Source organism: Vanacampus margaritifer, chromosome 16 (genome assembly GCF_051991255.1).
Source record: "Vanacampus margaritifer isolate UIUO_Vmar chromosome 16, RoL_Vmar_1.0, whole genome shotgun sequence".
NCBI classification, from domain to species: domain Eukaryota; kingdom Metazoa; phylum Chordata; class Actinopteri; order Syngnathiformes; family Syngnathidae; genus Vanacampus; species Vanacampus margaritifer.
This window is the reverse complement of record NC_135447.1, coordinates 6424020-6437255: the sequence shown is the minus strand read 5'-3', so window position 1 is coordinate 6437255 and position 13236 is coordinate 6424020. Positions and strand designations below refer to the sequence as shown.

The 13236-nt window shown below is 36.5% G+C and overlaps 1 protein-coding gene across 1 annotated transcript in view; it reads left to right on the top strand.

The window, feature by feature from the left end:
- The first annotated feature begins 3373 nt into the window (after positions 1 to 3373).
- nlgn2b (neuroligin 2b) overlaps positions 3374 to 13236 on the top strand; it is a 71077-nt gene continuing 61214 nt past the window's right edge. The window contains exon 1 of the mRNA XM_077546671.1: positions 3374 to 4027. The gene's annotated coding sequence lies outside the window, so the exon portion shown is untranslated. The remainder of the gene's footprint in view (positions 4028 to 13236) is intronic.

The following is a 13236-nucleotide window of genomic DNA, read 5'->3' as shown; positions in this document are numbered from 1 at the left end:
TAAATGTGAATAACTGAGAGAAAAAAAAGTAAGGTAAAATTTAAAAGGGCAAAAAATCAATTACAATATACAGTAAATTGCTAAATTGACATAATGACTTGCAATTTAAGTGAAGATTTTGTTGTCTGGATACAAACAAATGTAATTTTTTAATAAACAATGTATTCAAGTTTATTACAGAGCAAATGTAGAAGCTGCTGAAAAATATATGTAACCAAATTGTAACAACCACCTTATATTCAAATTGAACACGTATTCACTCTGACAGGTTGAAAAATAAAACAAACCAGTGTAATTATTTTTGAAGGATTTATTTGCCGGCAGCTTCTATGACTACTTTTTTATTTTATTTTATGTACCTTGTGGCCTAAGAACACGTTTTATTTTTACAGATAAACTTTTGTATATCCCACTTCTCTTTTTTTTAAATTGTAACTGAGATTTACTTGTGCTTTATCACCAGCCTGTATTTTATATTCTCTTCCTAAGCTGTGATTGCAACAACAGGCACTGTTGCGTTGAAGTGGAAGGAAAAAGGGAAGAGTAATCATACTGTTATTTTGGAGTATCAATGACACTTGAAAAGCAATAGTTCATCCAGCCTCTCTTCACATGTGCTAGCCACACTTTGTTTTGTTGTTTTTGTTGAGGACACACGTCACATCCAGTAAGAGTAAGTTGAGCAACAGTTGGGATTTTTTTAAAACATGCTACGAAATGTATTTATTTATGATTGTATGATTCGTATTTGCTTACTTAAAAATAAATGAACTTTTTACATTGTAGTTGTATTGGTTAAGGTAATAGACATGTTTGTTGAAAACTAAATATCTATTTTTTTAGAACTTTAAAGACGTAGTATTAAAAAGAAAGCCATGTTTGACCTCCAAGCAAAATGTGAGTTGATGAGTTGGGAACTCTTTTTGGCAAGCAAGGGCAGCGATGAGATGCTCTTTGTAGTCGCCAGGTTTACACACAGCTCAGGTGGGATTTTAACCGTTTTATACAGAAACTCTCAGAATCCTTCATGTTTGTTGGCTGTTGCTTAGAAACTCGAAGATTCATGTCCCTGCACATGTTTTCTAATGGTTTGAGGTCTAGATACTGACTAGGCCACTCCATGACCATAGTATGCTTCTTCTTGAGCCACTCCTTTTTTTTTTGCCCTGCCAGTATGCTTTTGGGTGAAAGATCCATCCACGACCCATCTTTAGATTTCCTAAATTGTATAATTCCATTTTAACTGCAAATAACAGTCGTGTGCTAATTGGATGGAGCAAGAGTTAAAAATCTGCAAAGTTCCAAAACTGCCTCATCAAGAGATGTAGCAGGCAGTGACTGGATTGAAATATTACGGAAGACGATTAGGGCCAGGATTCTCACTGTAAAGTGAGAACTCTGACTTTAAAGTGAGAATTCTTACTTTTTTCTCAGAATTCTGACTGTAAAGTGAGAATTTTGACGTTATTCTCAGAATTCTGACTTTATTCTCAGAATTCTTACTTTAAAGTGAGAATTGTCAGAATTCTGACTTTATTCTCAGAATTCTGACTTTAAAGTGAGAATTTTGACTTTATCCTCAGAATTCTCACTTTATTCTCAGAATTCTTACATTAAAGTGAGAATTGTCAGAATTCTGACTTTATTCTCAGAATTCTGACTTTAAAGTGAGAATTTTGACTTTATCCTCAGAATTCTCACTTCTCAGAATTCTTACTTTAAAGTGAGAATTGTCAGAATTCTGACTTTATTCTCAGAATTCTGACTTTAAAGTGAGAATAATAATAGCACTCGTAATTCTGACTTTAAAGTGAGAATTCTGAGGATAAAGTCAAAATTCTTACTTTAAAGTCAGAATTCTGAGATTAAAGTCCGATTTCTGACTTTAAAGTCAGAATTCTGAGGATAAAGTCAAAATTCTTACTTTAAACTCAGAATTCTGAGATTAAAGTGAAAATTCTGACTTAAAAGTCAGAATTCTGAGAATAAAGTCAGAATCCTGCCAAACTTTTTTTTTCTCTCTTCACTGGCCCTAATACTTTTCCGTAAAATATAAAGGATGACAAATAAATAATACATTTAAAAACTACTTGAAAAGATTAATTACAGACGTCAGAAGATGGATGCAAGGCAGCTTTGGTTACTGTTGCTATGCACGACAAGCTTTCAACATAGAGCTTTGTCGCTTTGTCTAGTGGAAAAGGGGAACAAAATACCTGGACCTGTGTGAAAAGGTACTCGCACCCCTTGTTAAAATATGAATTAAATGTGACCAATCACATTTTTTGGAACACTATGTTCAGGAAAATTAAGTTGGCCATTTGATCTGAAAAAGCTGCAAGAAAATGCAAAGATCCAAAGAAATCCAATAAAAGAAGAGAAGGGAAAGGGTTACAAAATCCTTCCTCATGCTTTAGAGCAAATCATGGTGAGGGCCATTATCCACAAATTGAGACAACATGGAACAGTACGTCAAGAACACAGCGACGTCTCATCCAGCATCTAAAGAACTGCAGGTCTCCCTCACCTCAGTACATTACAGTACAGTGTTCATGACTCGACAAAAAGGTAGAGACTAAGCAAAAATGGCATCCATGGCGGAGTTCCAAGATAAAAAATAATGCTGAATAGAAATAATACTAGAAAAATAAAAGGCTCATCTTTTGGAAAAAAAAAAGCATCTGAATTGTTATGTAGGACTTTTGGGAGAACATTCTTTGGACAGACGAGGCAAAAGTTGAAGTTTTTCGCGGCTGTATTTGTAGTGTAAATCGAACAACATTTCAGAAAAAGGACATCATACCAACAGTCAAGTAATAAATGGTCCGGGGTTGCTTTGTTACTTCAGGACCTGTACGACTTGCTGTGAACCATGAAATTGTCTCCATCAATCCTGAGTCAAAATACTCAGTTTGTGATTTCAAGCGGCACCAGAATGAATGACTTTGAGGTGGTTGGCGGAAGATTTTGGAGTGTCAAGTTCCGTGCATGTGGCATGACCTTAAAAGACCATTCATGCTTGAACCCCCCCCCCCCCTATTGTTGCTGAAAAAAAGCAATGATTTTGTAACACCCCCCCCCCCCCCCCCCCAAAAAAAAAATCCCACCTCCATAGCCCAAGCATGCGATGATGACTTCCATTTTCCACATGATGACGTCAGTAGAGTGTCACTGAGTTATGCGCCGGACCTCCTCGTCATGACAACGAGCTTGAAATATTGAAGCAGTGTCCTATGAGAGCGAGAGGGGGGGCAACGTTGATTGAGAGCCTTTTTCGTTGCAGCATCTAATCACAGCATCTTTATATGTGCATTATAAAGGCATGGATATTGTCAGTGATCCAGTAGTTTAGAAAATCCGGTGCCATAGAGAGAGGCAGAGAGAGAGAGGGAGAGAGAGAGAGAGAGAGAGAGAGAGGGAGAGAGAGAGAGAGAGAGAGAGAGAGAGAGACCCCCCCACGCAAGCGCGTAAAAAAAAAAAAAAGGAGCTTGGAGCTTTTTTTGGTGGGGTGTCTATTTCACATATGAAGCCAGACTGATGTGAGTATTTTTTAAGGGGACCTGTCGCTATTCTGGATAATGATCGGATCAGAGAGGACACCCAGAACCCCGCGTTGACTGCCGTACAACGCGCAATTTTGACGCCATTGCATTGCGCGTCTATTTGTTTTTGTTTTTTTTGTTTGTTTTTTCCCACCCCCCTCCTGGTGCGAATCATTTCCCTCGTCTGAATTTCAACATTTAAAAAAAGTGCGATCTTTAAACATATCCGCGTGCTGTCTGAGCGGAATGAGAGGAGGTGGAGGAAGAGGAGGAGGAGGAGGAGGAAGAAGGGGCTGCTGTTCTTTTTGGGGGGTGGAAACGCCGGGCGGAACCCGGGAAGGTGTGCTGATGTGCGAATGCCTCCTGAGAAATAATCACGTCCGCGCAAGAAATGGCCTAGTTACGAACACCAGAGGATACTAAAAAGGACTTTAACTCGGTTCCGAGCGCTGTCATCCCCGGCAATGCGCCGCTGTTTTCTGAAGGTAAGTCATATGTTGAGCACCGTCAACCCCCCACGGTGAGACGTTTGCGGACTATCTTGGATGTTCATGTGTGCGCAATCCGCACTGCTCTGCTGGTGACTTGGCACATTGCGCACGTATAGTCCATCTTGACGCACTGTCACCGTTGGGGGCGTTGGGAATTTGAGCGCGAATCACTTTGTTGTCACATAGCGCCGATCGAGTCGTGTCTTTTCCCGTGGGGGAGCTCGGCTCGGCCTTGCCTGTTGATAAAGTGGCACATCTTAAGAATAGCCCCAGTCGCTGTCACTAAATGGCGATGCATGTTCTTTGGTTTTAATGCTTTACTACTCACGGTGCAGGTTTATTATCATTATGCTTTTAGCCCACGTATAGTGACAGCTCAGTTGTTTAATATGAATATCAATCATCTCAATCAGAACCTGTCAGACCTTATACTTGATGTTGATGTCCTCCCTGGTGGAACACATCATAAAGAGTGGAAACAGACACACAAAGCCAGTGTCCTACAAGATCCAGACAGGGAATTAAATGCACAGTCGCTGATGATCCAGGGAGGGCTCCATTAATATTCAGTGGTGGTTGGCCAGGGCTTGGTTAATGGTAGACAACAAGACCTCTGTTCTGACAGGTCATTGATGAAAATGGTATATATCAGATTTCAGAGGATAAAGTTGTTGTTTTCCCCTCCATTCATTTCATTTTGTCAACTTATTTTATGGGTCCAGATTCAGCACCTTAATGACTACACATTCTGTATACAGGATGACCAAGACTTAACCAATACAATTAGGATCTCCATGTTTTGAAACCAGCATTTTTTTCTACTTTAAACAGAGTCTATTTGGTCCCACTCTAAATAGAGCAAAATTTACACTTGAAAGAGAGTAAAAAAAAAAAAAAAAAAAAGTCACTCAAGGGTTGAGGAACAAAACCACAACTTCAGCCAATCTACTTACTCCCTGAGCTATGCAGCTTCTACTGTGTGTTAGTATATTGCTCGTCAGCTGGAATATTCATAACTCTTTTCGGATATAAGTAAACGGTAGGAGTGGCATAGCTCAGGTGGCCTCCCAAGCTGAAGGTCATGTGGTCATTCCTCAACCCTTGTGTAACTTTTTTTTTTATTATTAACTAGTAAGATTTTGTCAAAATCTCTCCTTGCGAAATGTACTTAGAATTTCTGAGTGAAACATATTTAATAGGTTTTTTTTTTTTACGGGATAGACAAATGATCTCTCACACACTAAAAATACGTTAAGTAAAAATTACTCCGAATATTTTACTCTCTTTCAAGTTTAAATTTTACTCTGTTTAGACTGTGACCAAATAGACTCTATATAGAGTAAAAATATACTTAAAATCCAGGTAATATTGTTAGAACAGTGTCCTTTCCCCATAAATGAATAAATGAATACACCATAGGGAGAAAAAGTACAGCATGATAACATGAAGCCATGTAACCCAAAATGACATTGATTTGGGTGATATGTGTGAAGTGTCTGCAAAAGACTTGTTTGTGATATGCCCTCTCCCACATAACAAATTCAGAGTTTCCTGTATTATTGATTGACTGTGATTATTTCCACAGACGAGAGAGCAACCTTGTCAGATGTCAGTATTTATTCCGTTCCCATGGCGATGTACTGTACAGTGTATTTAAACATACAAAACAAACCACTTAAACAACAAGACACCTACGTAAAAATTTCCATCAGCATGCTTGCTCCGTGCTGAATACTTTGTCCTGCACTTCTATTGATTGTAGAAGGCCATGAATTTTAAAAACAAGGCACAGATCATAGATTTGGTCGTAGATGAAATGGGCCCTTTATCGGCTCTCTGATGCTGCATTACTGTGTGGTTTAATGGAAATTTTCAATTTTAGGACCAATGAGCCTTGTTATGAGACAAAAATGTACCAGTATAAAAAAAAATATACTGTCTTAGCTGCTTGCACTGCTGGTTGTTATGCGCCGAATGTCCATAAACCACCTGCATTAAGCACTTGTCCATTCATTTACCTGTTTATTTGTTCAAATGGTTGAAGTATGAGAGGAAAAATGAAATGTTAAACTTGTAGCGTAGGGTTCTAAACAGGATGTCATAACCTAAGTTTTCCTAAATTATGAGAAAGTATGTAGTTTATGCATTTGGAGGTTGGAAATCCTTATCAACGCTAAACAGTATGATCTCAAAACATATGGCTAAGCACCACAATAATCTCACATTTGCTTTCTTTTGAGTCTTCTTTGACAATAAATTTTTACCAAGAAACCTTATGCTCTATAATTCCCACACATCATTTTCACAACAAATGTGTGAAAGTGATAGTGTTACCAATACACACAGATGAATGTGATTCTCACAACTACCACTAGTGGTAGACACGGGCTCTCTCTAGTGGTAGGTTAAAGAATCACTAAATCAATTACAAATAAATGTTACATCATCTAAAACAGTTTTTAAATATTTAATTACAAATTTTATTTTACTAATGTACAATACATTTTAATTAACAAATTATATTTATTAAAAATTCTAAAATGTTATTTACAATAGGTAAAAAAACTGTTTTCTGAATTGGCCATGTGATGTCATTTTCAGTCGACCGCAAGTAACAAAATGGCCGCCCCCTGAGATGGATAAAAACGAGCAGATTTAGCTGCTTAATTCATATTCAGAATGCCGTGTTTAGACTAGTGAGGGCGCATAACACATTACTGTAAAGAACATTTTTCACTTGACTTCCCTTTTAAAAGTGCAGTTTTAATAGCCAAAATGCGCATAAAGTTGCCGTGGCTTATAAAAGTGAACATACTTTTCAAGAGTAAAAGCGCTGCATCATTTTTGATGAAAAATTACTGTAAACGTTACTTTAAATATTGGTCATAACATTTGTACTTGGAGAGGTAAGTATTTTTTGAGATGATGTTTGGTGTCAAAAGTTTTGAGAACCACTGGTTTAAATTATTTTGATTATTTTTAGTGCTTCGCCATATTGTTAAGTGACATCAGGTAACTACATCAACTAGTGGCACTACACTATATTTAAATGATATTTTTGTTTTTTAGCAACATTCCCATAAAGTTATATTTGCCTTCAGGTATACTGGGAAGTTGAAAATTTACACAGACCTTATTTAAGAAAATACTTTGTTACACTCAAAGTCAGAGTTCCTGCTTGCTAACTTGCTAATGCTAATTATACATTTCCTATTAAATATTTCTTATTTATATAAATTCCCGCTGGTATGTCATAATTTATTACACATTTTATGATGCAAGACTGTGCAGGATTTTCTTCAGAATTTTTTGTCTTTGGCTAGCTTTTCTGTTTTGATCGCGTTTTTTATTTTTTTGACAGTGCTTAGTTTAACTACAGTAACAGTGGGGGAGATCCAGGTGATAGTGACAACAATGAGGGTTTCTGTGAATTCTCTTAGAAGGTTGCACGCATATTTGTTCCTGTCTTGTCTAGTATTCTAATAGAGCAACTGAGAGATGGCATGTTGTCTATTTGTATGATAGTAATCCTGTTTTTATATGCGCTTCTGTATCCACCCCCTCCCATCATCTCTGAAGTAAATGTCACATCACGATGAGTTGTGGGCCAGTCACTCAATGGCATGACGCTAGGATACTGTATATCAAGAATTGAGGAAGTGTCCTCATATGACTGCCCGTTGGGATGTCAAGAACATTCTTGAAAATAGTATGCTCCTATTGTGTTTACTCAATTATCAATGAATGCAAAATAAGTTCATTTGTCTCGCTCGTAGATGTCGATGATGCATCATCTCCCCGTGGGAACAGTCTGCCAGCTACTGTATGCTACATGATCTTTTTAAAAGCAAAATATGCTGAGTTAATAGCGCGCACTCTGTCATGGGGATTTTGGAAATGTACATTTGTGTGAGACAAAGAAAATAGAGGAGGTTAGAATGACCCAGCTGTCAGTCAAGTAATGACCAAGGAGAAGAAAAAGTAGGAGAACTTGACCTGACCTCTCATCTGCGAGCAAAGTGACGCTGGAGGAACACAGGTGCAAACGCCATGGTAACCATGTTGCGTAACCTGTTGTGAATAATATCACAAAACAAGCATCCATGAGATGAGCCAGAATAAGTCATGCCTTGGGAAGAATATTGCACGAAAACGCCTACGAAACAAAACAAAAATCAAGCTTTGCGCTCAAATTATCAGACGTGATTCATTCAGCAGATGTTTTTTTGATTCGGTGATTGATTGATCTATTTCGATAAAAGCAGATGTAGCCTGTAGTTAGGTAAACTATGTAGCACTGAACAATACTTTTTTTTTTTTTTTTTACGAAGACAGACAAATCATTGTGACTCATTATACAATGTAAAATATTTGAGTAAAATTTAAATTGGTCAAATAATGAACTGAGTTCATATGCCAGTCACTAATACTTACACTACTCTGCATTAAATATAAAGTAATAGTAGAGAGGAAGAAATGAAATACACAGTGCCATTTGCTGGATCTGGTGGGACAATGCAAAACATAATTTCTTCTGATAGTCTGTTTGGTGTGTCACTCATAATTCATCATTAAATAGAAAAGTAAAGTAGACTGGATTTTTTTCAGTGAGTTTTGGACACAGACAAAAATGTACAACTACATGATATATTTATAAACAGTATGGATCAAAAAATGGGATAAAATAATTTTATTCAGACAGAAATAAGAAAAGATGTGCATTTTCCCCGTGTTTTATTTCAATTATTTTTATTATTATTATTATATTTTTTTTAGATTAATCTTGTTTACGGTAATTATTTTAACAATTAGACTACAAATTAGCTGAACTCAATTTTGCCTCAATTGCTTCAAGACATGATTAGTCACAATCAATTCCACATTCTCATTTCTATGTGATAAATTAATCAATTGATGCTTATGCCCGTCGGGGCCCAATACACACACATGATTGATTATTTTTGAATATTTTAATTGTCATTCAGGGAGTGTGAATCATTATGAATTAAACCATTTCAAATACATATTTAATTGTAGTCTGTACCATTGTGCTATGTAGTATAATAGTTTGCCTTAATTGTGTGTTCTTATGTTGATTGTACAGCAAGCGCTCCAAATGAATCTCGTCTCCCTTGTTGTGCAAATGCGGTAGATGAGTGTGTGGGAAATGTAAAGCTAGATCACATTGACGCCGAGCCACCTGAAAGTGGTGTAACCACACCATAATTGAAGTGAAACACATGGTCCCATATCTTGTTAAAAAATAAAGAAATATTCCTCTCACAGACAACCGGGCACTTTTACAATATTACCTCTGATCTGCTTAGCAAAATCAATTTCTTCTAATTAGGGGTGAAATGTGTTATAGATGATTATATTAGAGAGGCAGCGTGGGATTTGCTGAGTGTAATTCGGGGCCTTGAATGATTGGTGCGTCAGCTACAGTATAAAGACGGAATCAGTTGCAGTATAGCGAAGGCAACTCAGCAAATGCAATTAGTGCAATTGTTAAGACAGATGATTTTAAAAGAGCTTACAAACAAAGTCATGAAAACTATAATAAGAAAAATAAAGGTAGCAACAGGTTTGTGACTGTGAGAGGTATTGCAGCAATTGGTTTATGTTTTTCTATCAAACTGCTACAGTTAGTTTTCAAGAAATAATCCATTATTTGTACAAATCCCGCAAATTTGGCTTTTTCATGCTAAGCATATGTTGACAAAACACACACAATATCTTAACCAACGGTAAATTATTTTGAAATGTAGTCATATTTGAGCATAATGTACAGAGTATGCATACATGCAATTCTATTGATTCCTGATAGTATTAAGAGAGTTTTTTTTTTTCCCCCCATACATTTCCGGCATTGTTTTTGTTTTCAAAGGAGAATTTTAACCGACTAATTACTGCCAGATGTGGATTCATGAGAATGTTACAGTCATTCATGTATGATGGAACACAGTGTTATTGTTTGTTTTTTTTGGGTCAGAACAACAGTTCTATATATTTTAAACGATATTTCACGCATTGTAGCGTTGATGACTCAGGTGGAAGTTCAAATTAGTCTTTTTGGATTGCCTGATCCAAGATGCTTGGCTTCTTTTACATTATTAATATACTGTATGTTTTTAAAGCTATGGCACCCAAAGCCTTATTAAAATATCATGCCATCTTATTCAACTCCCCTCAGAGTGGAAGCTCACTCTTGCCACATTTTGGTATACAAATCATCTAAGCAGAATACATCACACGAGTCTTAGTGCTCTACTTCTACGAACTCATCAGCAATGCAGCAAGCTCATCCCATCTTTCAAGGTATGCACTCAGTTCAACATGACAGGCCTTTTAAGGCGACATTTAAATTTCAGCAGCTGCTTGTTTGTGTGTGCGGCTGCTGGAACAGTGTTGCAAAATAAGATGCATCGTCGGAAATGTAATGTCGGTCATAAGTGCTTCGGTATGACACAGTCAAGCTGGTTCATGCTTGTGACTGGCATCTTCTTGGTAATAAAAAGAAAAGCTATCTGCTTCCAATCGTCTTACATGTGTTCCAAAGTATTGGGCGCGTGCTGGGTTTGGTGATTTTTGGGGTTAGTGTGATTTAGAGTGAATATATCAGTAATTATATTAGCGCTTATAATATTATGTTGCTGTGCAAAATTTGTCAGAATACAGGGTTCCAAATCATTATGTACAACAGTTAAAAAAAAATCTGAAAATCTTATCATAATGCTGCCATTAAGAGATCATTTCAAAAAGCAAAAATCAAAAGCTCAAGGCCGATCAAGTTACATAAAAAAAAAGCAGTGTCTATGATATCACTTTAACTCATTCACTGCCATTGACAGCAATAGACGTCAAAAATTAATTTGAACTGAATTTGTTTAACATTTGTTTCCATTTTTGTTAACAAGAGTATGAAAGCCTAGAATTTTTTTTGGTACATTTAGAACAGATATAAAATTTGTGATTAATCCTGAGTTAACTAGTGAAGTCATGCGATTAAGTACGATTGCAAATTTTAATCACCTGATGCCCCTCATTTTTTATAATCTTTTCTTTAATATATATATATTTTTAATAATCTTTTATTTTTTAATTTTTTTTAAAGAAACGATTATTAAAAATATTTTTAATCGTAATTAATCGCATGACTTCACTAGTTAACTCACGATTAATCACAAATTTTATATCTGTTCTAATACAATAAAAAATATATTCTTGGTATTCATACTCTTTTTAACAAAAGTGGGGAAAATGTTAAACTAATAGAAATAGTTCCTCCCGGCTCCCAGAGTTGCTAATTGGATATACACGGCTGTTCTCATGGATCAGTTGTGGCCAAACTATGGCTCGCGGGCCATTTGTGGCTCACCGTCCATTCTTCAGAGGCCCACGCAGGACTTGATTTGAGGTTTTCTGCTCACCAGTCACTGTGGCTTATGGTTTCTTAGAATTATTAGCCACTCTGTATTTTCACTAGCCACAGTTTTGTTGTTGGATAATAGAATTGATGTGCAAATGTGCTGCACACTCGCTAAAACAGGTTGAGATAAAGCTAAAAGATAACTCTTTGACTGCCAAAAACGTTAAATAACGTTTAGTAAAATCCTATGGAATGCCAAAGACGTTAAAAGACGTTTTTTTTTTTTTTTTTAACTGAGGTGAAACTAACCATTTTCTATTGTTGATTACTGAAAAACGGAATAAGGTAGAAACAAACTTTTTTTTCTGATGAAAGATGAGAGTCCAATCTTTCATTTGGTAGTATGTGTGTTTCCATAGTCCAAACACATAATTTTCTGTGGACCTTGAAAGATCAGTCAAAAATGCTTAAATCGGTTGGCACCCACGGCATCCCTTTTCTGAAAACGTCTGGCAGTCAAAGAGTTAATAGGAAAAACAGTGTCAATAATTGCATATACTAGTCAATGCAACTTCCTGTCAGATGACCGTACACGTATCTGATCAACAATGAGCTAACTGCTTAGCATCTTTTAGCCCATCATTTGGTGCATCCACAGTAATATGTAAGAATTCATTCTCCACTTTGAGAAATGTGTTGGTTTTTTTTGCTCCATAAAATCAAAAGCCCATTTGCCATTTAGAGATGTCCATCATTTTGGGACATGGTGGCCATCTGCCAACCATCCAGAACTCCATCCGTCTGAAACATAAAAAAAAAATCGACATGCATTTCCGAGCCCACTGCAATCATTTCTCCTTATGAGATTGGTCGTAGGTGGCCGAAATGTAACATTTAAGCCTTTTGGTGGATCCTGAATCGAGAGGTTCTTCTTCAAGTACCTGCTTGCTGTTCATTAGCAGCTTTGAAACATTTGCTCTCTTAATACGATGCATTTGCCTCGCAGAAACATTCCTTAATACACCTTTATAGGAACAAACCTGTTTGCGCTCTCACACAAATTATTTAACGGTGCAATGATTACCTCGAAATGTCCAGTGTTTAAATTCCTTTTGCAAGGCATTGGGCTATTTCTGTGCTTTTTCATGAGAAAGAGCCTCATGCATAAAAAATGTTACTTTATAAATAATGTGAACGTCCACCGGGGAAACTCATTATCAAGGCTGTGATTTCTATCAGTGACCTAAACAGACACGAGAAACAACATATGCAACAACAACAAAAATGATACAATTGTGTTTATTTCAATTAAATCCTTTATTATGTAATTATTTAATAACAGGAAAAATGAGGAGCTTTAGGACAGTAATTAATTGTTAAAGTGCAACTACCGCACAGACTATACAGATAAAATGCCCCCTCAGTCGAAGATGCAGTTTTAATTATGATTTGTTTTATTTATCTTGTTATTACAACACAAAATCAATAAATCATAGCCCGATGTTGTTGATCATTGTTAAATAAATAACAGGGCCAGAACACAATAATTGAATTTCCCATTACTGTCAGGGATGAAAACATTTTATTAGGGTTCAGAAAGCATTGCAGACTTCACTTGTTATGCTGCACTCATTGTCACAGCACAGTTATAACTACAAGAAAAAATAATTGCATTGAAAGAAAAAAAAAACAGTAAATAAGTGCTCAATGCACGCCATATCTGCAGATGTGCTCATTTGCATTTGCAGGCTTAGTAAACACGGGACCACTACATTGTGCGTGCCTCTTTCTTCCCAATTAAAGTTGGCGTTTCATTGGTCTGAGCGCAATGTTT